The sequence below is a fragment of the Artemia franciscana genome, chromosome 8 (assembly GCF_032884065.1).
Source record: "Artemia franciscana chromosome 8, ASM3288406v1, whole genome shotgun sequence".
NCBI lineage: Eukaryota > Metazoa > Arthropoda > Branchiopoda > Anostraca > Artemiidae > Artemia > Artemia franciscana.
In genome coordinates this window covers 35,397,226-35,423,281 of record NC_088870.1, presented here as the reverse complement: position 1 = coordinate 35,423,281, position 26,056 = coordinate 35,397,226, and the positions used below count along the sequence as shown (strand labels likewise).

The window sequence follows — 26,056 nt, the reverse complement described above, 5'->3', positions numbered from 1 at the left end:
CCTCATGTGTCTAGTGAGGTCGTGATTCCTACTAAAACGTTGATCACATATGTCACACTTGAATGACTTTTCACCGGTGTGGATCCTCATGTGTCTAGTGAGGTCGTGATTCCTACTAAAACGTCGATCACACATGTCACACTTGAATGGATTTTCACCGGTGTGGATCTTCATATGTGTAGTGAGGTTGCCGCTCTGACTAAAACCTTGCTCACATATGTCACACTTAAATGGCTTTTCACTGGTGTGGATCCTCATGTGTCTAGTGATGTCACTGTTCCCACTAAAACCTCGCTTACAAACGTCACACTTGAATGGCTTTTCACCAGTGTGGATCCTCATGTGCGTATTGAGGTTGTAATTCCTACTAAAACGTCGATCACACATGTCACACTTGAATGGATTTTCACCGGTGTGGATCCTCATGTGTCTAGTGAGGTCACGGTTCCTACTAAAACCTCGCTTACATATGCCGCAATGGAATTGCTTTTTACAAGTAAGAACACTATCTTGAAAGTCCATATTACTATTACTATAATAAATAACATATTACTAAGTCGCAATCCTTAGTTCTCACAATTTTTTTGGAATAATAATCTATTTATTTTTCTTAATAACCATAATTTTACCTTGAAAAACACAAGAATTAGGAAACAGAATAATTCAAATAATTTTGCATTTAAAAATTCTCCACTTGCCACTTACCATTTACTTTTAAAGTAGCAAACTCCAAATGAGTCAGCTTGGTTTGCGATTCTTTTCTTGGGCACATGGAGAGCTCTCCAGGGAACACATAAAACGTTCAACACTAATAATTGTAATAAACAGTTTTGTTTTTCATGGCATCTTTGTCAGTTTGTACTGGATATTGTGCCACATTTTATTGACGTTGAAGATTGTGATGGTGTTGTTCTTTCAACGTAATATTCCTTTCGTTTTCATTTTTGACACACTTTAATTCTCTTTTTCCATGTTTTCTAACCCGAACTTATCTTTGCTCTTCATTTTCAATGTCGACACATTTTCAATTTGGCACAATTTCGACATTCTTTCTGTCACTTATCTACAAACCTTTTTTCTTTCTTCTTCGGTTTGGATTTTGATTATTTGAGACAAATCGTCAACATTCTTTTCTTTCACCACCCGTATTGATCTCGTCTCATTTGATGGTCCAGGTTGCTGATTTTCATTCTTTGGGAATCTCATTTGTTCAGGCTATTCTCTTGGTCCTTGCACGATTGATAGTTCAGGTGGTTCCATAGAATCATCATTTGCAACAATTACAAATTTTGTTTTTTTGGGTCTTCCTACAGGCATTAAAATACTGATTGCGTTCAAAACTGTGAGTTTACTGTTGTTTATTCCTTCGAATCTCTCTTTTTTTACAAGAGGATTTAACCTAATAGAAAATAAAACTTAAGCTGTTCCTATTTGTGTTTGTGTTTGTGTTTATGTAACTAAACCCTCTTCTTTGAGTAAATTCTTTCTTATTTGTCACTTCCGCAAACATATGCCATTTCTTTTGTGTGCTCAGAAGCTGCTGATAAGAAAGGGTAAGGAAAATCAAACAATTCTTGTAAATGGCCTAAGTTTTGGAATCCAGAGTGAATTACTAAGGCTGTTCTTTGATTTAATTAAATAAAAAAAACAAGTTCGGGGGTTTGAGTCGCGGTTTTTTGTTGTTGTTTTTAGACGGATGTCAGTGATGTAGTTTGTAAGCCCGACCAAACTCGACCCACCTCTAAATAGATTGGATAAATCTGGAAAGGTAAAAAGGAAGTGTGTGTATGTGTGAAAGCAAATGGACAGGGCTGCTCACCCCGAACCCCCCCCCTCCCGTTGTAATTTCTGGATGAAAGACCACGGAAAGAAGATCAGCAACGCCGGTAGTCATTCTAAAGTTCATTTCCGTGTTCTTCGTCTTTTTTTACCTGTGGCAAAAGAAAATATAATATTTTTAGCTCATATTTGTCTTCACAAACATTTGGTAATAAAAACTTCCCTCTTCAACTATCTTAATATTTACCTGAATCTGTACTGATCTTCAGATCCCCAATTTTAGGCTATTCGAGGCACTAGCCTCCAATAATCTTTGGAAGGAACATATATTATACGTATAAACTTTTACGAGACAGAGTACAGTCAAAATTATACCTTCAGCACTCGGACATCAATGAAATCTCTATTACTTCTAACAGCTCCTTGCAGCACTAGGCCACATGAGGCCAACACAGCAACGCATTCTCCTCTCCCATCCCAATCTATTTGAAGCCTGCCTCTTTACTCCCTCCTAAGATGTTTCAAATTCCCTTAAACCTCTCCTTAGGACATCCACCTTTCCCATTTGGTGATGGTTTGCTTTTCTTTTGGCCCTAGATGTAATAACATCAATTAAATGTTGTCAATACACTTTTGGAAAAGCACATGTCTGTCTCTAATTTAGGGGCGGATCTAGAAAATATCTCGGGGGGCGCTGGACAGAGGGTGCCATAGTGACTCGCGGTGGGCACCAAATTGACAAGTTTACTTTGAAAAAGGTTAAAAAGAAAAGAAAAAAGAACGGAATAAGGGTGCCAGAAGTTTCTCGGGAGGAGGTCGCCCCCTCCGAACCCATGGATCTCTTTCTGGCCTAAATGATTTCAAATCTTTCATTAATCTAATTTCAACCAAAGTAGCTATACAGTTGAAATAAATAGATAGATAGATATATCACACGAAAGCCCTATTGGGTCATTTGCTATTTAATTAGTCAAAAAGCTAAAATTCAGAATTTTTTTCTGAGTGGGGAATGGGTAGGGGTAGTTCAAAAAATTATTCCTTAAAATAAATTAATGTTGTAAGTTACCTTATCATATCCCCATCATTGACGCCCAAAAACCGTATCCTAAATCGACAGGCTCTTAAGAAAAAGAATAACAAAAATCTGCCAAAAAAAAAGGAAAAAAGAAAACACAATCTGAAGATCTAGCAAGCAAGTTTAATTATATGATTAATTTTTCCTTAAAACGAGGTTTATCTTATAATTTTATGACGAAATTATTCGTAAACTGATCGTGCGAATAGTTTCATGTCTGAATCTCTAACAAATCAAGAGCAAAATCTTGGGCGCGGGGGCCACTGGACCAAAGGTGCCAATGTGACTCGAGGTGGGCACCAAATTGACAAGCTTATTTTTAAAAATATATTTTTTTTTTTAAAGAACGGAATAAGTGTGCCAGAAGTGTTTTGGGGGGAGGGTCGCCCCCTCCAGCTCCATGGATCTGTTCCTGGCCTAAATTTCTTTTAACTCTTTCATTCATCTAATTTCAACCAAATTAGCTATATACTTAAAATAAATAGATAGATAGATTTATTCACATGAAAGCCCTTATTAAATTCACTATTTAATAAGTCAAAAAGCTAAAATTAAAGATTTTCTGTGGGTGGAGGGGGTTTATTATTAGTCAAAACTTACCTTTCGATTTTCGGGTATTTTCGGATATTTTACTAAAATATCCGGAAATATCCTTCGATCCCCTTGCACATTCAGCCATCAGTCTTAGCCTCTTATTCATTCTATGCTCGTGTCCAGATTTTAAATTTTATCCATTTTGAACTTTTAGCTAGAAAGCTACTTTTCAATATGTCATTGTGAATCTCAATGTGAATCACAAATAGCTATATTTTCCTGTGTTACCGAACGTTTAAAAAAAAAACTTTCATTTTCAACATGTTTCCATGTTCGTAAAATAGGGGAAAATTCCATGTTCGTAGAAAATCTTTGCAACAATCAAAGATTCTCATGTCAATTTTGCAGAATATACTGAACCGACTGAAGATAAATAATTTTTGTTCGTTTTAAGTTTCAACTTTGCTCTTTACATTCATAGGAAAGCTTTGCTTTTTGTTGTTAATTGGGTAAATCAGCTACGAATAATTAATTAAATTGAAAGGTTTACTTAAAAAAAGAGTAAAAAATAAAAGGAACGGAATACAAATAAAGGCACCAGAAAATCTTGGAGGGGCTATGGCCTCCCTGGATCCACCCCTGCTCTAATTTTCCTACTACTCAGACAAGCTACAAAACTCAAGACCAAAAATGACGCTGCGTGTCACTCATGACGTAGAAAGAATCTTTGATTAATAACAAAATATATCATGGTGGTCCTACATTTTCATTTTAGTTTCAAATCGATTTTTCTCTGAATTGCATTTAAAAAAAACAAACATTTTTTTAACTTTTGGTCTTTCTATATTCAAAAAGAAGGATTGTTAAATATACCACAGTGCTAAACTGACCACAAAGTGTGACAAAAATATATAAAACATTGTAAAGTGTTTTTTGGGGGGGAGGGGGCTTACGTGGTCTAAGCGGCATTTCCAATGCTGTATAATAGAAATCTCAAAACAAATATACAAAAATACGCCCCTGCTCCCTTTTAGGTGCCCATGATTGGGATATTATAAACCTATTTGTTAGAAGACTTACTGCATACTGAAAAATAAAAGAACCAATAATTATAAAAGTGTATTGTATGTGTAATAATCTGTGAACTCTATTTTAGACATGACCTTCACAAACGATGGAAATTCTACTGTTCAAGAAGCCTCCGGCCTAATAAATTTTGAGAAAATGCATCTACTCGCTCAGACACTCAGAACACTTAGATTCTGTAGGGGACGTCAGCTGTGTAAGTCTACATATGTTGTTCACTTTGACTATCACAACACTGGTATAAAACCTTACAAGGTGTCGGGTTATTTTTCATGGAAGGGCGGCGGGGTCAAAATTAATAATTAAACTTACCAAATTTACCATTTGTCAATTAATTTACAATTTGGCAATTAATCTGGAGGGGAGGGTCCAGTTTGACCGATGATAGAGATTACCCTCCTCGGTTGACTATAAGCTGTTAACCTGAGTATACAAGAAATATTTTGAGGAACATAGAATTTGGGTACAAGATGACAAGATATCTACTTCATCAGACCCTCTGGACACTTAAATTCTGCAGAGGATCTCAACTATATAAGTTTGTATTTATTTTTGATTATAAGGGCGCAGTTCAGCACCTTAAAAGGTACTGGGAGATTTTCCTTAGTGGGAATCGGGCAAAATAGGATAAATATGCATTTTCACCCCATTATTTTTCAAACAATCTGAATTAGCTCCTCTAGACCAATCCGAGGGAGATCTCATCCGATTGATATCATCCTTTTGATATTAGCTCCATATTTTAACTCGATCTACACTAGCGTAATTTACTATCATTTTAAATTGTGGTTCTGTAAACATAAGGTCCATTTTATAAGTCTCTTAAAAACCCTTATATTTTTATGTTTCATTTATAAAAATGTAACCTAACCTTGTTGCGTTTACCGGGCTTTGGACACAAAGTGTAATCATATAAATCGAACAGTTCGTGACCATGAGCCAAGAGGGGCTCGCGCTAATAGTGCACGAAGCTATAAAAAAAGTTGTTGATAAAAATAAATAAATTAAAGGAATTATGATTATAAAAATGATAATTTTAAACGTTTTAAATTCATCAATTTTACAACCATCAAAAATTAAAAGCCGGGGAAGTTTGCTTGATTTTCAAGAAAGGGGGAAGACACCCTCCCCCTCTTGATGGAAGTTGAGCCATCAAATTCAACACAAAAGAGAACGGTGTTGTAGAGGTTTGAAGCCCTTATCTACAGTGTTGGAGTTGACATCCCCCCTAATATGCTGTGTAATTGTTGTTAGTTTTAATTTTTATTTCGCTTTTTATTTTGTTTGAAAAAAAAACTTTTTATCTAATCGTCTAAAAAGATTTTTAGGTTTTTTATTATTGAATTCTTTATTTCCATTTTTAAGCTTTTTTTTATAAAGGACGGGCTGATTTGTTTTATTTTGATAAGACGGTTTAGGAGTAAATAGTCACCCTTTCTGGTATCATATCTACTCTCTAAGAGGCTTATTTTATTTATTTAATATCAATTATTAACAGAAAAAGTAACATTAGTATAATATATTCTCTTAAAATTTTAACCTTACTCTTTAATTTCTATAAAAAAATAGTTTAAATAAAAAAATAGTTTTAGCATAGTAATGCAGTATTATTCTAAACTGAATGACCATTACACTATGGTTTCATCATAGTATTACAATATTTTTTCAAGTCTATCTGGCCCTTTCGGATATAAATTGTTTTTGAATGTGGAAAGGGTTCCGTTCAGAATTATAGAATTTTAGCAATAAAAAGGTGCCAAACTTAAGAATTATTTAGTTTGGTTGGCCACTTTCCAAATTCCTGTGATGACTGGTATATTGCAGCTGCCCCCTCCCCCGATCGAAGAACACAGAGCACAAAATTGATTAAATAGCAGACAACTGCAGATTTTTCCAAAAAACTGAACAGTCCTAGCGTGTACTTCTGCATTGGCTGTATTTTTGTTAAGTAAGTTAAGCTTGTTTGCACTTATCCACCTAGAAGTAAATTCTGTAAAAAAAATAAAAATAAAAATCCAACTAATATAAGTTAACTCTCTCGTTCCTGTCGTTCTTCAATACAGCAGATGAAAAATATATCGGCCAATTAATCTTTATTATTATAATTTCATAATCTCAAAGAAATGTTTAGATATAAAAAGAAAATATCCTTTTTTAAGGAACATTTTATTGGTTTTGCTCAAACAACCACTTGTAAAGATTCAAATATTGTTACAGTGAGAAGGCTATTTTTAGATTCTTCCTTCTACCGTGTCTCTCTCTCTCCTCCCCTCCCCCTCTCTCTCCCTATGTATCTCCTTCTCTCTCCCCTTTCTCTCTATCTTCCTATATTTTCGCCCCCCCTCCTGTCTTCCTCCCCCTCATTCCTACTCCCTCTCTCTGTATCCCCACTCTCTTTCTCTTGTAATATTTTTCCGCTTTCTCTATCTTATTCCTTTCATTGTTCCCCCCCCCCCGATAATTCTTTTTTTTCTCTGTGATTTAGAACGCAAAGTCTCTATCTTCTTCGCTTTTGGCACTATTCTCACAGTTTTTTGCCTACTCTCTATTTCGTCTTTTGTTTGTGTGTTTCCCTGCCTTTATCTAAGTTCAAATACATAGAAACATAAAAATTACTTAAAACAAGATTATGACTTAAAAAGTTTCCGTCCTTTTTACTGGCTTAATATTTCCCATAGAAGAACCAATCAGGTTTCAGAAAGGTGCATATATTCATCTCTCCGGAAATTAATTTCTTGTTAGTCTAGATTTGTCATTCATAATTAGTGGCCGGTGGATTTGCAACAGAAGATGAGTTTATTTAGCTTCTCTTTATGGCATACCTACAAATATTAAGTTTATCGCCTGCGAAAATTTTTGCAAAGCAAACCGATGGAATTAACGAATATTTTGTAACACAGAAGTATAGGGCTGCTATCGTTTCCCTCGCTGTTTGCCTAAATTAAATTCTCTTTTTCAGTAATTTGTTCCGGAGTCTGATTCGTCAAATATATATCGCACGATAAACTTCTTAATAATCCAATAGCTGTTCACAAGTAACGGAGGTAATCAGAATCTGGGGAGGCATTTTTTTTTTCATACTGTATACCCTTTTGAATCCCCCTCTCTTTCCCCCTCTTTAATAGAGACAAAAGCAAGTCTAATACTCTCTCTTATGCCCTTAGTGGTGTTTGCTCCCGTATTGGGGTTGGAGTCTCAGACCTGGATGGAATAATTGCGAAAGAAGTACAAGACTCGATAACCCCGGAACTTGATTCCGGTGATGAGTTTATGCGAAAGTGTCTCCCTAACAATCAATACAAAATGAAGAAGAAGTTACACAATGACCTTGTTGGTATCACGATAGAATATGGGACAAAATCATGTGAGAATATGCAGAGTATGACAAGGGCATAAAATGTAATTATTTAAATAGAAAATGAGCACAGTAGAATTTGAGGATATACTCGATAGAATATGATAAAAGAAGTTGAATACGGGTATACTGTTTTTAATTAGCCACCCAGTCAAAATCCTGTCATACCTGACGAATCTTGGTAAAAGCCAGTTCTGAGGCATCCAAGATTAAGGGTGGGGGGTGAGTAAATCCAAGATATATGCTCCAGCCACGCTTGAACAGAAAAGAGGTCAAATGTTCATAGGGTATTTCAGGATTTTTCTTCAATCTTCAACAGCTTTCCCTCAGCGAAATATTATTATAAAGAACAAGCTGTTGGGGTGGCGCGAAGCACCACCCCAACACCTAGTTGGTGGGGGCGCTACGTGCCCCCACCAAGCCCCCCGCGCGTGTAAGTCGTTACGTGCCATATTAGTTACGCGCCATTATAGTTGTGTCCCTGTGTCCCACCTGTGAATATAGATATATATATATATATATATATATATATATATATATATATATATATGTATTTTTAACTACGTAAAACTTGCGAATAAACAACATTCTTGGCTGTCCCATTGTCTGTGCATATAAATAGATTGTCAGGTTTACCGACTCTTGAACATGCAACATATAATTGTCCATGGGAAAAACAATCTGTATTCATATCTATACCTCATTATTCTAATGATTGCCCTTGAGCTTTGTTGATGATGATTGCTAATCGAACATTCCCCGTGTCCCCGTTGTCATTTATATATCCCCCTGCCCCCGGCGTCCCCGTTGTTGTTGTTTCCCTGTGTCCCGGTCGTCATTTTTGTCCCGGTGTCCCAGTCTGTAATTTCTCTTTGAGTGTCGCGGTCGTCATTTATATTCCCTGTGTCCCGGTGTCCCGGTCGTCATTGTTGTCCCGGTCGTCATTTGTGTTCCGGTGTCCCGGTCTGTAATTTCTCTTTGAGTGTCCTGGTCGTCATTTATATTCCCTGTGTCCCGGTCGTTATTTGGGTCCCGGTGCTTTGTTGATGGTGATTGCTAATCGAACATTCCTTGTGTCCCGGTCGCTTTCTCTTTGAGTGTCCCGGTCGTCATTTATCTTCCCTATGTCCCGGTGTCCCGGTCGTCATTCGTGTCCCGATGTCCCGGTCTGTAATTTCGTCAGTCGACAAACATGACGTCAGTCGACACACAAACATGACGTCACTCGACAGACACACAGACAAGCAACTTATTTTTATATATATAGATTATGAGGTTAGAAAAAATGAAGGCAAAGCTAAACAGAAAATCAAGCTTGACAACCTCTTGGATACTGGAAGGAGAAATTAGTAGATAGAAGAAGAAAGTGGTAATCGTTTGCAGAGTATGAATTCTGGCTGGTACAGAAACAAAATGCCAATGAAAAGACTAGTTCAATTTAGGGAGGTTTATTTGTATCAAGTTTGAACGAAAATAAAAATTTTCAAAGGTGTGTCGCTATATAAAAAGAACTGTTACCAGTAACTCCAATTTACTATCAATGTATCCGTAATGTTGACGTCGTTTACTGGCCCTAGCCGTTTTTCCTACAGATAGGCTCCATATTGTCAATCAAGAAAAGTCAATAATGACGTCACGACAAGTCAATCGATTCAAGACGTTACAAATGTTCTGAAAGATAAAGGTAACAATTACGTGACAGTATTCATTGGTGGCATGCCTATCCTTTGGTCCCAGATGGATTGATGGGCCAAAAGCACGATCTTTTGCTACCTGTCATCCTTCAATTGTAAAACACGGTCTAGCCATACTAACCGTTCTTAATCGTGTCACTAAAAGATTATAACCAATTCACATTTTATTACAGCTTAGGCTACTGTAAGATATATGGTAAGTCGAAAAAGTACCCATGGCCGTATCTAGTATTTCTTCTCAATGTTGAGAGGGTTTAATAAAATTTTTTTTAAACGAATCCAAATGTGTTATTATGCATTTTATTACGTTTTTACGAGTCGGACAAACATTTTCTGGAGGGGAAAATTCAAACCCCTCCGCTGAATACGGCCTTGCGAGTATCTAAAGCTATCCTTAGACAATTCATTTCGAAAACATTAATAGATCTTCCTCAGCCTTTACAAGCATCCACATTTAAAATCCATACTTTACCACAGACATTACTTTAGCTTCAAATATTCTAATATTAGTTCATAGACCACATTTCAACTAAAAAAAATATCTTTTACCATTTATAATTTTAATTTATGTTCATTTTGTGTTTCATCGTTTTCAATGACGTTAATTTATAGCATTTTTAAGTTGCATTATTTAGGGTTCGACTCATATAGATTTTTGGGGTCCGATACCGATATATCGGTATCGCACTGATAAGATTTTGCTATAATTTGACGAAAAAATTCCCCTCCGAAAAAAAAGCATACCTTAAGCTTACAACCCCCTTTTTCTGCCTATAGTCGTACTCATATGTTTATCCCTGGCCTAATCAAACAGTTCGTGGTAACGAACTGTAGTAAGGAGCGACCCGGCTCAATAGTAACCAAAACTCTAAAAAATTTAATTTTGATATCAATAGCTACATCAAAAGAATCGCATTTTAATGCTGATTTTAAATATATATGTTTCATCAAGTTTAGTCCTACCCAGCAAAAGTTACGAGCCTGAGAAAATTTGCGTTATTTAAGAAAATAGGGGGAAACACCCCCTAAAAGTCGTAGAATCTTAACGAAAATTACACCATCAGATTCAGCGTATCAGAGAACCCTACTGTAGAAGTTTCAAGCTCTTATCTGCAAAAATTTGGAATTTTGCATTTTTTTACCAGAAGACAAATCACGGGTGCGTGTTTATTTTATTTATTTTTTTTTCCCCAGGGGTCATCGTATCGACCAAGTGGTCCCAGAATGTGGCAAGAGGGCTCATTCTAACGGAAATGAAAAGTTCTAGTCCCCTTTTTAAGTGACCAAAAAAACTGGAGGGCATCTAGGCCCCCTCCCACGCTCATATTTTTCCCAAAGTCAACGAATCGAAATTCTGAGATAGCCATTTTGTTCAACATAGTCGAAAATCATAATAACTATGTCTTTGGGGATGAATTACCCCCCCGCAATCCCTGGGGGAGGGGCTGCAAGTTACAAACTTTGACCAGTGTTTACATGTAGTAATGGTTATTGGGAAGTGTACAGACGTCTTCAGGGGGATTTTATTTTGTTTGGGGGTGGGGCTGAGGGGAGGGGGCTATGTTGGAGGATCTTTCCTTGGAGGAATCTGTCATGGGGGAAGAAAAATTCAATGAAAAGGGCGCAGAATTTTCTAGCATTACTATAAGAAAACAATGAAAAATAAACATGAAAACGTTTTTTCAAATGAAAGGAAGGAGTAGCATTGAAACTTAAAACGAACAGAGATTATTACGCATATGAGGGGTTCTAAAAATATTTTAGCATAAAGAGCGAGGTATTTAGGAGGAGATAAATACCTCGCTCTTTCTGCTAAAGTATTTTTAGTAATTTCAACTATTTATTCTACGGCCTTTCTGATTCAGGGGTCATTCTTAAAGAATTGGGACAAAACTTACGATTTAGTGTAAAGAGCGAGGTATTAACGAGGGTACAAACCCCCTCGTATACATAATGAAAATATAAGATTATGAAAGTTTGTTACGTAAGTTAATTCTTAAGTTACGTATATTTTTTACTAATAAAAACGTTCGTTAAAAATTAAAAGTTCTAGTTGCCTTTTTAAGTAACCGAAAAATTGGAGGGCAACTAGGCCTCCTTCTCCACCCCTTATTTCTCAAAATCGTCTGATCAAAACTAAGAGAAAGCCATTTAGCCAAAAAAAGAATTAATATACAAATTTCATTTTAATAATTTATTTTAGCTGAAAGTAAGGAGCGACATTAAAACTTAAAACGAACAGAAATTACTCCGTATATGAAATGGGTTGTCCCCTCCGCAGTCCCTTGCTCTTTACGCTAAAGTTTGACTCTTTGCCACAATTCTACTTTTTAAAACAATTAAAAGCCTTAGCGTAAAGAGCGAGGGATTGCGGAGGGGACAACCCATTTCATATACAGAGTAATTTCTGCTCGTTTTAAGTTTTAATGTCGCTCCTTACTTTCAGCTAAAAAAAATTTTTTTATTTCTTTAATACACACTAAAGAACAGTCTCAATAATTCACTCTGGATCCCAAAACTTAGGCCACTTACAAGAATTGTTTGATTTTCTTTACCCTTTCTTATTAGCAGCTTATGAGCAAATAAAAGAAATGTTATATATTTGCGGAAGTGACAAATAGGAAAGAATTTAGTCAAAGAAGATCGTTTAGCTACATAAACAAAAATATGTGAAAATCTGATTGAAGGAATTATAGGCTATTAATTGAAATATTAAAATTCGAATTTCAGTGGCAGGACTTTTTTTCTTAATTTGCATATTGACATTTCTGGCCATTAAAAAGATCTAAGAAGGTCTCAACTTTAAGCAAGAATTTGTGTTTTTCCCATGGTGGTTATATAGAACCTATTGGTGACGCCATGACTTCAAGAAGAGACTCACATTGTCTGCGGTTATAAGATAAGTGACAATAAAAGTCCATAGAGACAAGCCTGTCATATAGCAATGAAAGGGCCTTGCCTCGAAATTGCAGTTTGCAGGAGTGCTAAATAAGAAACTATTTGATCAAAGAATCCGGTTTAGTTATATAAACACAAATACATGAACCGCTGACTGAAAGAAGTGTAGGATATTTATTGAAATTGATTCTTTAAATAAAAATTTCAATAGCGGAACTTTGAATTTTAATCATTCACGCATTATTGTGAAAACTTCACTTTACATTTATATGATATGGTCTCTTACTAACTTGTCCAGTATGCTGAAAAATGCGGACGCATAAGCAAAATTTCCAAGGTGTTGGCACGCAGCGGTGACAACTTAGAACCTCCTATCCCCTACCCATCTTATAACATTCCCTCTTCCTCTTAGATGTGCTCTTGGCAGGACATCAAGATTTTAACCGGTTGAATCTTCGTTTCACGCACACGCAAGTGAATATTAATTAAACATGAGCCGTATGGTTTATTTGTTTTAGTTGTTTTGTAAGAAGATGTGCGGTCACGAGGTCACTTTACACTTAGAACATTGCTGCACCAGGTGTGAATTGCCAGACAAGTATTGACAACAAATATACTTTGACTCATTTCTGCTGCTCTCTCCGCCATGGTCAGACTCAGCTGGTGGTTCCATCCCCAATGACTGAATAAGCCAAATTTCCTCGGGGAATCCGGTACCATCATCTGGACAAGTTACGTATAATATATGATGCAGACAAAATTACAAAAGAAAGATGATTGACAAGAAAAATCATGATTGACTCATATTAATGAGTTCCTACCAAGAGAATAAATTACATCATTTCCATCCCCCAGGAGTGAAAGTATCGTTTGTATATCTATAACACATGCGATATTACATAAGGATCATAGTTAAGTATAAAATACCAAGCGTACTTAGTCTATTAAAAAAAAAGGCGTCTCAAGTAGTTTCATTGTGCCTAGAGAACAATTTAGCAAGCTAGACCATAAACGGTACATGAGCAATCTGGGCCGAAAAGGTAAAGGGTATTTTTAAAATTCGCTAAGTAATGACGAAAATAAAACAGTTCAAAATAGGGATGAAACCTTTTAATTGACAGTGAATATATATAAAAATTATTTAACTGGATATTTCGAACACATCTACAGTGTTCATCATCAGTAGTAAGCAGTTTTACTGCTGATGATGAACTGTACATTATGCGCTAAGTAATGATAAGCAAAACTAAAGAAAAAATATACAAGGTCAGAATACTTCCGTCAGCAACAATTATAACGACTCAAAAACGAAAGTGAAGAGCGAAGAAATAAACTGCTAAAAGCTATGCCTTCATATGTTAATATAGTTTTGAATCGAACTTAAAAATTTTTTTTTTTTTAAATAATCTATCAAGCGAGCAAATTACATCATTCCCCCCACTCCCCAGGATTGAAAGTATCGTTTGTATATCTATGACACATGCCACATTACAAAAGGAATATAGCTAAATATAAAATACCAAGCGTAATTAGTTTATTTAAGAAAAGACGTTTTAATTAGTTTAATTAATTAGTTTTAATTAATTAGTTTTAATTAATTAGTTTTAATTAGTTAGACATTGTATTAATTTAAAAAGTTAGACCCATTAAACGTGACAAGAGCGATTTGAACAGCTAGGAACAGCTTAAGTTTTATTTTCTATTAGGTTAAATCCTCTTATAAAAAAAGAGAGATTCGAAGGAATAAACAACAGTAAACTCACAGTTTTGAACGCAACCAATATTTTAATGGCTGTAGGAAGACCCCCCCCCCCAAAAAAAAAAAAAAATTGTAATTGTTGCAAATGATGATTCTATAGAACCACCTGAACTATCAATCGTGCAAGGACCAAGAGAATAGCCTGAACAAATGAGATTCCCCAAGATTGAAAATCAGCAACCTGGACCATCAAATGAGACGAGATCAATACGGGTGGTTAAAGAAAAGGATATTGACGATTTTTCTCAAATAATCAAAATCCAAACTGAAGAAGAAAGAAAAAAGGTTTGTAGATAAGTGACAGAAAGAATGTCGAAATTGTGCCAAATTGAAAACGTGTCGACATTGAAAATGAAGAGCAAATATAAGTTTGGGTTAGAAAACATGGGAAAAAGAGAATTAAAGTGTGTCAAAAATGAAAAAGAAAGGAATATTACGTTGAAAGAACAACACCATCACAATCTTCAACGTCAATAAAATGTGGCACAATATCCAGTACAAACTGACAAAGATGCCATGAAAAACAAAACTGTTTATTACAATTATTAGTGTTGAACGTTTTATGTGTTCCCTGGAGTACTGTGCCTGAGGAAAGAATCGCAAACAAAGCTGACTCATTTGGAGTTTGCTACTTTAAAAGTAAATTGTAAGTGGCAAGTGGAGAATTTATAAATGCAAAATTATTTGAATTAATCTGTTTCCTAATTCTTGTGTTTTTCAAGGCAAAATTATGGTTATTAAGAAAAGTAAATAGAATTTATTTAGTAGAGCGTTCAAAAAAATTGTGAGAACTGAGGCTTGCGACTTAGTAATATGTTATTTATTATAGCAATAGTAATATGGACTTTCAAAATTGTGTTCTTACTTGTAAAAAGCAATTCCATTGTGGCATATGTAAGCGAGGCTTTAGTGGGAACGGTGACCTTACTAAACACATGAGGATCCACACCGGTGAAAAGCCATTCAAGTGTGACATATGTGAGCAAGGTTTTAGTCAGAACGGCAACCTCACTACACACATGAGGATCCACACCGGTGAAAAGCCATTCAAGTGTGGCGTATGTAAGCGAAGTTTTAGTCATAATATCAACTTTAAGCAACACATTAAGATTCACGTAGGTGAAAAGCCATTCAAGTGAGACATATGTAAACGAGGTTTCATTACTAATGATGACCTCACTACACACATGAGTATCCACACCGGTGAGTGATGTTTTAGCAAGAAAGGCAACCTCACTACACACATGAGGATCCACACCGGTGAAAAGCCATTCAAGTGTGAAATATGTGAGTGAGGTCTTAGTCAGAATGTTTGCCACACTAGACACGTAAGGATTTACACTGGTGAGAAGCCATTCAAGCGTGGCATATGCAAGCAGGATTTTATTCAGGACTAGGACCTCACTAATCACGTGATTATTCATGGCGGTGAAAAGCCATTCGAGTGTGATAAATGAAAAAAAAAGTTTTCACTGAAATGTTATCTCACAAGCCACCAAAGGAATATGAAATGTATGGTAAACTGAAAAAGCTGAAAGAATGTTATTGAACATTAGAAGGGAATTTAATCTTATTAAACAGCACAGGAAAAGACATTAAGTTTGATAGATATAACGAGAGTTTCAGTCAAAACGCCCCAGACATTAAATCTCTAGAAGTGTTACAGGCATTTAACACCCTTTTTAGCTGGAATTTATGAAAAGCTTCAACTCTGTGTAATTTGAGGACCAAAATGTGCATGTGAAATCTCCAATTCGACCCAACTCTCACGTTAGGCTTCAAAGCAGACAGACCATCTGTGCTGGAGTGTTAATTGTCCCGTAGCCAGAAATTTCATGATGAAGCTTTGACAAACTCTGAGCTAAAAGTGTCTTCGGTGAATATGAATGGTATTGCAGTCAATAAATTCCCACTGATTGAAAGTTTGATGTCCTGCGTCGACGTTTTGTGCCTACAAGAACATTTCCTTTCGGCCCACTTCTTTCCCTGATAAAAGTGAAAGACAAAATTCACTTTTTATGTGTGGCCAGCTAAGAATTTGGGCAGAGGAATGCACTGATTAGTATCGCCAGTCCACCGGGAGGTGGACTAATCAGTTCTCACCTTTCGGCATCAGCATTTGCTAAGAACGTGTGTTTCCTTGGTATAAAAGTTGCAAATCTGATAGTATGTTACTATTACTTACCAACTGATTACAATAAGTTGACTTCAAAAGAAAATTTCTTTCGTGCAACAATAAAGCTTGCTAAATCTTTGCAGCAATATGCCTAAGCATCTCGTCGTGTTATCCTCCCCGGGGCCGTGAACTATGAACTCTCAGTACCAGATCAGTCAAGATCTCAAATACTTCTGTCTGCTCTATTCAATCTGTATGTTGTCCCAAACAACCATTCATAAACTTATATCTATAGCTCCGGAGTGACAATTTCACTTGATTTCATGCTCTGCTCGAACGGCGTGACTGCGGATGAATCAAGCCATGTTGACTTTAGCATATCGGTGTCGGATCATTTACCAATCTCCAAGTCTTTTGTTATTGATAGTATTCTCATTGAAAAAGATGAAAAGAAAAGGAAGTGGCAATTCAAATATGACCGAAAGAAATAAATAATGTTATATACAAGGCAGAGCTTAATGCCACACTTGACAAAATTAAGATACCTTTCCAACTGCTGCAAAAATCTTCAGACCTGACCAAGTAGGAAAAAAAAAAATAATCAACATTTACTATAGTGAAATCACACATGCCATGCGTTGTGCTGAGGGTTGTACAGTTCCTTTACGTAAAGTTGCAAATCCTCAAAGCTTTGGCACCAAATATGGACTGATTGCGATCGGCCAAAATCGAAAAAGAGGCCCCTTAAAAGTCAAGGAATCTTAATGAAATTCACGTCATCATATTCAGAGTATCATACAACCCTACTATAGAGGCTTCAAGCTTCTGTCTGCAAAAATATAGTATTTCGTATCGACTGAGTCGTCCTAAAATACGGGAATGGGCTCGTTCAAACAGAAATTAAAAGTTCTACTGCTCTTTTTAGTGACAAAAAAGTTGGAGGGCAACTAGGCCTCCTCCTACTCCCTTTTTCTGAAAATCGCCCAATCAAGTCTTTGAGATAGCCTTTGTTCACAATCAGGTCTTTGTTCATCATGATCGAAAAACCGAATAATTATACCTTTAGAGACATCAAACCACACCCCCTACAGCATGTAAAATACATGATTATATTTTAAAATGTAATTACGATATGTTCTTTCTTTTTTTCATCAATATACTCCATCACTTTATTATTTAGTACTAGCTGTTGGGGTGGCGCTTCGCGCCACCCCGACACCTAGTTGGTGGGGCGCTTCGCGCCCCCCCAAGCCCCCCCCCGCGCGCGTAAGTCGTTACGCGCCATATTAGTTACGCGCCATTGTAGTTGTGTCCCTGTTTCCCACCTGTGAATAGAGATAGATATAAATATATGTTTTCAACTACGTAAAACATGCGAATATACAACATTCTTCGCTGTCCCATTGTCTGTGCATATAAATAGATTGTCAGGTTTACTGACTCTTGAACATGCAACATATAATTGTCCATGGGAAAACAATCCGTATTCAGATCTATGTGTCCCTGTGTCCCGGTCGTCATTTATATTCCCTGTGTCCCGGTCGTCATTTGTGTCACGGTGTCCCAGTTTGTAGTTTCTCTTTGAGTGTCCCGGTCGTCATTTATATTCCCTGTGTCCCGGTGTCCCGGTCGTCATTTGTGTCCTGGTGTCCCGGTCTGTAATTTCTATTCGAACAATCCCTGTGTCCCGGTCGTCATTTATATATCCCGCCTGTGCCCCCGGCGTCCCCGTTGTAGTTGTGTCCCTGCGTCCCGGTCGTCATTTATATTCCCCGTGTCCCGGTCGTGATTTGTGTCCGGGTGTCCCAGTCTGTAATTTCTCTTTGAGGTTCCCGGTCGTCACTTATATTTCCTCTGTCTCGGTCGTCATTTGTGTCCCGGTCTGTAATTTCTCTTTGAGTATTTTTCTTTTTAGTTTTTTTTTAGTTTTTTACCTTTTTTCTTTTTTCAGTTTTCTTTTTCTTCTTTATTTTTCAGCGTCACTATGAAGTACATATCGACGAACCTTTGTTTTTTTAACTTAAATCTGGTAGGCATTGATGACCTTATCCAAGTCAAAATCCCAAACCCAATCATCATCGCTATCATTGTCAGTTTTGATATGTTTTGACTCTCGCTGTCCAGGTGGATTTTCATCTAACTGCGCGGTTTTGCGTACTTTAGCCGCAAGCCTGTTTTCTTGCTGTTCTTGTGATTCCCCGGCACGCTTTCTTTTCTTACTTTCTCTATCAGCTGCAAGTCTGTTTTCTTGCTGTTCTTGTGATTGCTCGGAACGCTTTCTTTTCTTACTTTCTCTATCAGCAGCAAGTTTTTTGGCATAAACTCTTTGAGCAGCTTCCATGGCTGTTGCCATTGTAGGTTCTTCAGTCATTTTACAATTAAACATTTTTCCGTGGACAAATGTCTTAAATACCGTTAATGACGTCACCGTCAAAGCAAAAATGACGACAACTAATTTCATGACGTCAGTCAACACAGAAACATGACGTCACCTGATCCACAGACAGACAGACAACTTATTTTTATATATATAGATAGATGATGGGTCATAAATAAATTAATATATATATATATATACATATATATACATATATATATATATATATATATATATATATATATATATATATATATATATATATATATATATATATATATATATATATATACTAGCTGTTGGGGTGGCGCTTCGCGCCACCCCAACACCTAGTTGGTGGGGGCGCTTCGCGCCCCCCCCCAAGCCCCCCCACGCGCGTAAGTCGTTACGCGCCATATTAGTTACGCGCCATTGTAGTTGTGTCCCTATGTCCCACCTGTGAATATAGATATATATATATATATATATATATATATATATATATATATATATATATATATATATATATATATATATATATATATATATATATATATATATGTTTTTAACTACGTAAAACTTGCGAATATACAACATTCTTTGCTGTCCCATTGTCTGTGCATATAAATAGATTTTCAGGTTTACCGACTCTTGAACATGCAACATATAATGGTCCATGGGAAAACAATCCGTATTCAGATCTATACCTCATGATTCTAATGATTGCCCTTGAGCTTTGTTGATGGTGATTGCTAATCGACCATTTCCTGAGTCGCCATCGTCATTTATATATCCCCCTGGGCACCCCGGCGTCCCCTTTGTAGTTATGTCCCTGTGTCCCGGTCGTCAATTATATTCCCTGTGTCCCGGTCGTCATTTGTGTCCCGGTGTTCCAGTCTGTGATTTCTCTTTGAGTGTCCCGGGCGTCATTTATATTCCTTGTGTCCCGGTGTCCCGGTCGTCATTTATATCCCCCTGTGCCCCCCGGCGTCCCCATTGTAGTTGTGTCCCTGTGTCCCGGTCGTCATTTATATTCCCTGTGTCCCGGTCGTCATTTGTATCCCGGTGTCCCGGTCTGTATATACATTCGTTTTTTAGTTTTGTTTTTCTCCTTTATTTTTTTCCTTTTTTCTTTTTTTTCTTTTTTAGTTTATTTAGATTTTTAGATTTTTTAGTTTTTTTATTAGTTTTTAGTTTTTTTGTAGTTTTTACCATTTTTTTAGTTTTTTTAGTTTTTTTTTTACTTATGTCCTGGTCGTCATTTATACTCCCTGTGTCCCGGTCGTCATTTGTGTCCCGGTGCTTTGTTGATTGCTAATTTATATTATATTTATATTTATATTTTTTATATTTATTAATATTTTTTTAGTTTTCTTTTTCTCTTATTTTTCAGTTTTTTCCTTTTTTTTAGTTTTTTCTTTTTTAGTTTTTAGTTTTTTTTTGTTTTTTACCTTTTTTTAGTTTTTTTAGTTTTTTGGCTTTTTTAGTTTTTTTATTAGTTTTTAGTTTTTTTTTTTAGTTTTTGCCTTTTTTTAGTTTTTTCAGTTTTTTTTAGTTTTTAGTTTTTTACCTTTTTTTAGTTTTTTTTAGTTTTTTTGCTTTTTTAGTTTTTTTTCTTTCTAGTTTTTTTTGTAGTTTTTACCTTTTTTAGTTTTTTTTCTTCTTTTGTATTAGTGTGAAATAATTCAGACGTCATATGCGGACAAACACGACGTCACTCGACAGACAGACAGACAGACATAACCCACAAACAACTTATTTTTATATATATTTATTCATATTTTTTTAGTTTTCTTTTTCTCTTTTATTTTTCAGTTTTTTCCTTTTTTTAGTTTTTTTCTTTTTTAGTTTTTAGTTTTTTTTAGTTTTTTACCTTTTTTTAGTTTTTTTTAGTTTTTTTAGTTTTTTAGCTTTTTTAGTTTTTTTATTAGTTTTTATTTTTTTTTGTAGTTTTTGCCTTTTTTTATTTTTTTCAGTTTTTTTTTAGTTATTAGATTTTTACCTTTTTTTAGTTGTTTTTAGTTTTTTAGCTTTTTTAGTTTTTTTTTCTTTTTAGTTTTTTTTTGTAGTTTTTACCTTTTTTAGTTTTTTTCTTCTTTTGTATTAGTGTGAAATAATTCAGACGTCATATGCGGACAAACATGACGTCACCTGATCCACAGATCCACACACAGACAACTTATTTTTATATATGTAGATATATATATATATATATACTAGCTGTTGGGGTGGCGCTTCGCGCCACCCCAACACCTAGTTGGTGGGGGCGCTTCGCGCCCCCCCCAAGCCCCCCCGCGCGCGTAAGTCGTTACGCGCCATATTAGTTACGCGCCATTGTAGTTGTGTCCCTATGTCCCACCTGTGAATATAGATATATATATATATATATATATATATATATATATATATATATATATATATATATATATATATATATATATATATATATATATGTATGTATGTATATATATATATATATATATATATATGTTTTTAACTACGTAAAACTTGCGAATATACAACATTCTTTGCTGTCCCATTGTCTGTGTATATAAATAGATTGTCAGGTTTACCGACTCTTGAACATGCAACATATAATGGTCCATGGGAAAACAATCCGTATTCAGATCTATACCTCATGATTCTAATGATTGCCCTTGAGCTTTCTTGATGGTGATTGCTAATCGACCATTCCCTGAGTCGCCATCGTCATTTATATATCCCCCTGTGCACCCCGGCGTCCCCTTTGTAGTTATGTCCCTGTGTCCCGGTCGTCGTCATTTATACTCCCTGTGTCCCGGTGCTTTGTTGATTGCTAATCGAACATTCCTTTTGTCCCGGTCGCTTTCTCTTAGAGTGTCGTCATTTATTTAGATTGTCAGGTTTACCGACTCTTGAACATGCAACATATAATTGTCCATGGGAAAAACAATCCATATTCAGATCTATACCTCATGATTCTAATGATTGCCCTTGAGATTTGTTGGTGGTGATTGCTAATTGAACATTCCCTGTGTCCCGGTCGTCATTTATATTCCCAGTATTCCGGTCGTCATTTGTGTCCCAGTGTTCCCCTTTTAGTTTTTTTTTTATTGGTTTTGACCTTTTTTTAGGTTTTTTAGTTTTTTTCTTTTTTCTTTTTAGTTTTTTTTTGAAGTTTTTATCTTTTTAGTTTTTTTATTTTTATTTATATTTTTTTAGTTTTCTTTTTCTCCTTTATTTTTCAGTTTTTTTCCTTTTTTAGTTTTTTTTCTTTTTTAGTTCTTTTAGTTTTTACCTTTTTTAGTTTTTTTTAGTTTTTTAGATGAAAATTTTTTTTAGTTTTTTTCCTTTTTTTCTTTTTAGTTTTTTATTGGTTTTTACCTTTTTTTTAGCTTTTTTAGTTTTTTTCGTTTTTTCTTTTTACTTTTTTTTTAGTTTTTATCTTTTTTATTTTTTTTTTATTTTTATTCTTAATTTTATTAGTTTTCTTTTTCTCTTCTATTTTTCAGTTTTTTCCTTTTTTTTAAGTTTTTTTTTTAGTTTTTAGTTTTTTTTTTTTTTTCCTTTTTTTCTTTTTAGTTTTTTATTGGTTTTTACCTTTTTTTTAGCTTTTTTAGTTTTTTCGTTTTTTCTTTTTACTTTTTTTTTAGTTTTTATCTTTTTTATTTTTTTTATTTTATTAGTTTTCTTTTTCTCTTCTATTTTTCAGTTTTTTCCTTTTTTTAAGTTTTTTTTTTAGTTTTTAGTTTTTTTAGTTTTGTAGTTTTTTTAGTTTTTTTTAGTTTTTAGTTTTTTTAGTTTTTTTTCCTTTTTTTCTTTTTAGTTTTTTATTGGTTTTTACCTTTTTTTTAGCTTTTTTAGTTTTTTCTTTTTACTTTTTTTTAGTTTTTATCTTTTTTATTTTTTTTTATTTTATTCTTAATTTTATTAGTTTTCTTTTTCTCTTCTATTTTTCAGTTTTTTCCTTTTTTTAAGTTTTTTTTTTAGTTTTTAGTTTTTTTAGTTTTTTAGTTTTTTTAGTTTTTTTAGTTGTTTAGCTTTTTTATTTTTTTTATTAGTTTTTAGTTTTTTTGTAGTTTTTGCCTTTTTTTAGTTTTTTCAGTTTTTTTTTTTAGTTTTTAGTTTTTTACCTTTTTTGTGGATCGTCACCTGATCCACAGATCCACAGACAACTTATTTTTATTTAAGTTTTTTTTTAGTTTTTAGTTTTTTTAGTTTTTTAGTTTTTTTAGTTTTTTAGCTTTTTTATTTTTTTTATTAGTTTTTAGTTTTTTTTTGTAGTTTTTGCCTTTTTTTAGTTTTTTCAGTTTTTTTTTTAGTTTTTAGTTTTTTACCTCTTTTGTGGATCGTCACCTGATCCACAGATCCACAGACAACTTATTTTTATATATATAGATATATATATATATATATATATCTATATATAAAAATAAGTTGTCTGTGGATCTGTGGATCAGGTGACGTCATGTTTCGGCTGACGTCATGAAATTAGTTGCCATCATTTTTGCTTTGAAGGTGACGTCATTCAAGTTATATAAGACATATGTTCGCGTAGAATTCTATTAATGTTTAAGTTTACAATGACTGATGAAGATGCTCAAAGAGTCTATGCCAAAAAACTTGCTGCTGATAGAGAAAGTCAGAAAAGAAAGCGTGCCGAGGAACTACCAGAGCAACGCGAAAGCAGACTTGCTGCTAAAAGAGAAAGTGAAAAAAGAAGGCGTGCCGAGGAATCAAAAGACCAGCAGGGAAACAGGCTTGAGGCTGATAGAGAAAGAAAGAACAGAAAGCATGCCGAGGAACTACCAGAGCAACGCAGAAGCAGACTTGCTGCTAAAAGAGAAAGTGAAAAAAGAAGGCGTGCCGAGGAATCAAAAGACCAGCAGGGAAACAGGCTTGAGGCTGATAGAGAAAGAAAGAACAGAAAGCATGCCGAGGAACTACCAGAGCAACGCAGAAGCAGACTTGCTGCTAAAAGAGAAAGTGAAAAAAGAAGGCGTGCCGAGGAATCAAAAGACCAGCAGGGAAACAGGCTTGCTGCTGATAGAGAAAGAAAGAACAGAAAGCTATTTTTTTTTTATTTTATTCTTAATTTTATTAGTTTTCTTTTTCTCTTCTATTTTTCAGTTTTTTCCTTTTTTTAAGTTTTTTTTTAGTTTTTAGTTTTTTTAGTTTTTTAGTTTTTTTAGTTTTTTTAGTTTTTTAGCTTTTTTATTTTTTTTATTAGTTTTTATTTTTTTTGTAGTTTTTGCCTTTTTTTAGTTTTTTCAGTTTTTTTTTTTATTTTTTAGTTTTTTACCTTTTTTGTGGATCGTCACCTGATCCACAGATCCACAGACAACTTATTTTTATATATATAGAAGATAGATATATATATATATATATATATATATATATATATATATATATATATATATATATATATATATATATATATATATATATATATATATATATATATATATATATATATATATATATATATACAAAAATAAGCTGTATGTGTGCTATGTCTGTCTGTCTGTCTGTCCGCATATGAAGTCTGAATTATTTCATCATATACCAATTCAAAAACGAATGTATTCAAGCCCGAAGTAGCTGAGTTGGTAACGCGTTATGTTCCAGGTTCTAGGCCCGGGAGGTTGCAGGTTCGAACCTTGGCTAGGTAAAAACTAGAAAGAAAAAACTAAAAAAACTAAAAAAAACTAAAAAAAAGGTAAAAACTACAAATAAAACTAAAAAGAAAGAAACTAAAAACTAATAAAAAGACTAAAAAAGCAAAAAAAAAAAACTAAGAAAACTAAAAAAGAAAAAAAAAGAAAAAAGAAAAAAAATGAAAATAAAGGAGAAAAACAAAACTAAAAAAAAATAAAAACAAAATTAAAAAGGTAACCAATTCAAAAACGAATGTATATACAGACCGGGACACCGGGATACAAATGACGACCGGGACACAGGGAATATAAATGACGAGACACAGGGACACAACTACAACGGGGACACAGGGGGATTATAAATGACGATGGAGACACAGGGCATCTTCGATTAGCAATCACCATCAACAAAGCTCAAGAGCAATCATTAGAATCATGAGGTATAACTAAAAAACTAAAAAAAAAGGTTAAAAAATAAAAACTAAAAAAAAAACAATTCAAAAACGAATGTACATACAGACCGGGACACCGGGACACGGGTTTAACCAGATGCGACTAAAATTGGATCGTTGTGAGATCTATATATATATATATATAAATAAGTTCAAAAACGAATGTATATAGCAGGACACCGGGACAAAAATGACGACCGGGACACCGGGACACAGCGAATATAAATGACGAACGGGACACTCAAAGAGAAATTACAGACTGGGACACCGGGAAACAAATGACGACCGAGACACAGGGAATATAAACGACGACCAAGACACAGGAACACAACTACAACGGGGACACTGGGGGGCACAGGAGGATGCAATCACCATCAACAAAGCTCAATGGCAATCTCTAGAATCATGAGGTATAGATCCGAATACGGATTGTTTTTCCCATGGACAATTGCATATTGTATTGCATATTGCATATTGCAATGTCCATGTCCCATGGACATTGCATATTCAAGAGTCGGTAAACCAATCTATTTGTATGCACAGAAAATGGGACAGCGAATAATGTTGTATATTCGCAAGTTTTACGTAGTTCAAAACATATATATATATATATATATATATATATATATATATATATATATATATATATATATATATATATATATATATATATATATATATATATATCTATATATATAAAAATAAGTTGTCTGTCTGTGGATGTGTGGATCAGGTGACGTCACCTGAAAAAACTGGATCAGGTGACGTCAAAACTGAAAAAACTAAAAAAAGGCAAAAACTACAAAAAAAACTAAAAACTAATAAAAAAATAAAAAAGCTAAAAAACTAAAAAAACTATAAAGGTAAAAACCAATAAAAAACTAAAAAAAAAACTGAAAAAACTAAAAAAAGGCAAAAACTACAAAAAAAAAACTAAAAACTAATAAAAAAAGTAAAAAAGCTAAAAAACTAAAAAAACTAAAAAAACTAGAAAAAGGTAAAAAACTAAAAAAAATAAAAAATTAAAAAAAACTAAAAAAAAGGAAAAAACTGAAAAATAAGCTAAAATAAAGGTAAAAACCAATAAAAAACTAAAAAGAAAAAAAAGGAAAAAACTAATAAATGACGACACTCAAAGAGAAAGCGACCAGGACAAAAGGAATGTTCGATTAGCAATCAACAAAGCACCGGGACACAGGGAGTATAAATGACGACCAGGACATAAGTAAAAAAAAAAACTATCTATATATATAAAAATAAGTTGTCTGTGGATCTGTGGATCGTGGATCAGGTGACATCACCTGAAAAAACTGGAT

At 34.4% G+C, this 26,056-nt stretch overlaps 2 long non-coding RNA genes across 2 annotated transcripts in view; one reads left to right on the top strand and one right to left on the bottom strand.

Moving 5' to 3' along the window:
• The first annotated feature begins 1,448 nt into the window (after nt 1-1,448).
• LOC136030348 (uncharacterized) overlaps nt 1,449-26,056 on the top strand; it is a 361,960-nt gene continuing 337,352 nt past the window's right edge. The window contains exons 1-2 of the long non-coding RNA XR_010618259.1: nt 1,449-1,553; nt 4,545-4,670. This is a non-coding gene — a long non-coding RNA (uncharacterized LOC136030348). The remainder of the gene's footprint in view (nt 1,554-4,544; nt 4,671-26,056) is intronic.
• Nucleotides 9,262-14,696, bottom strand: LOC136030349 (uncharacterized). The gene is made up of 2 exons (XR_010618260.1): nt 14,618-14,696; nt 9,262-9,500 (listed from the first exon to the last, which is right to left on the bottom strand). It is a non-coding gene; the product is annotated as an uncharacterized LOC136030349 (long non-coding RNA).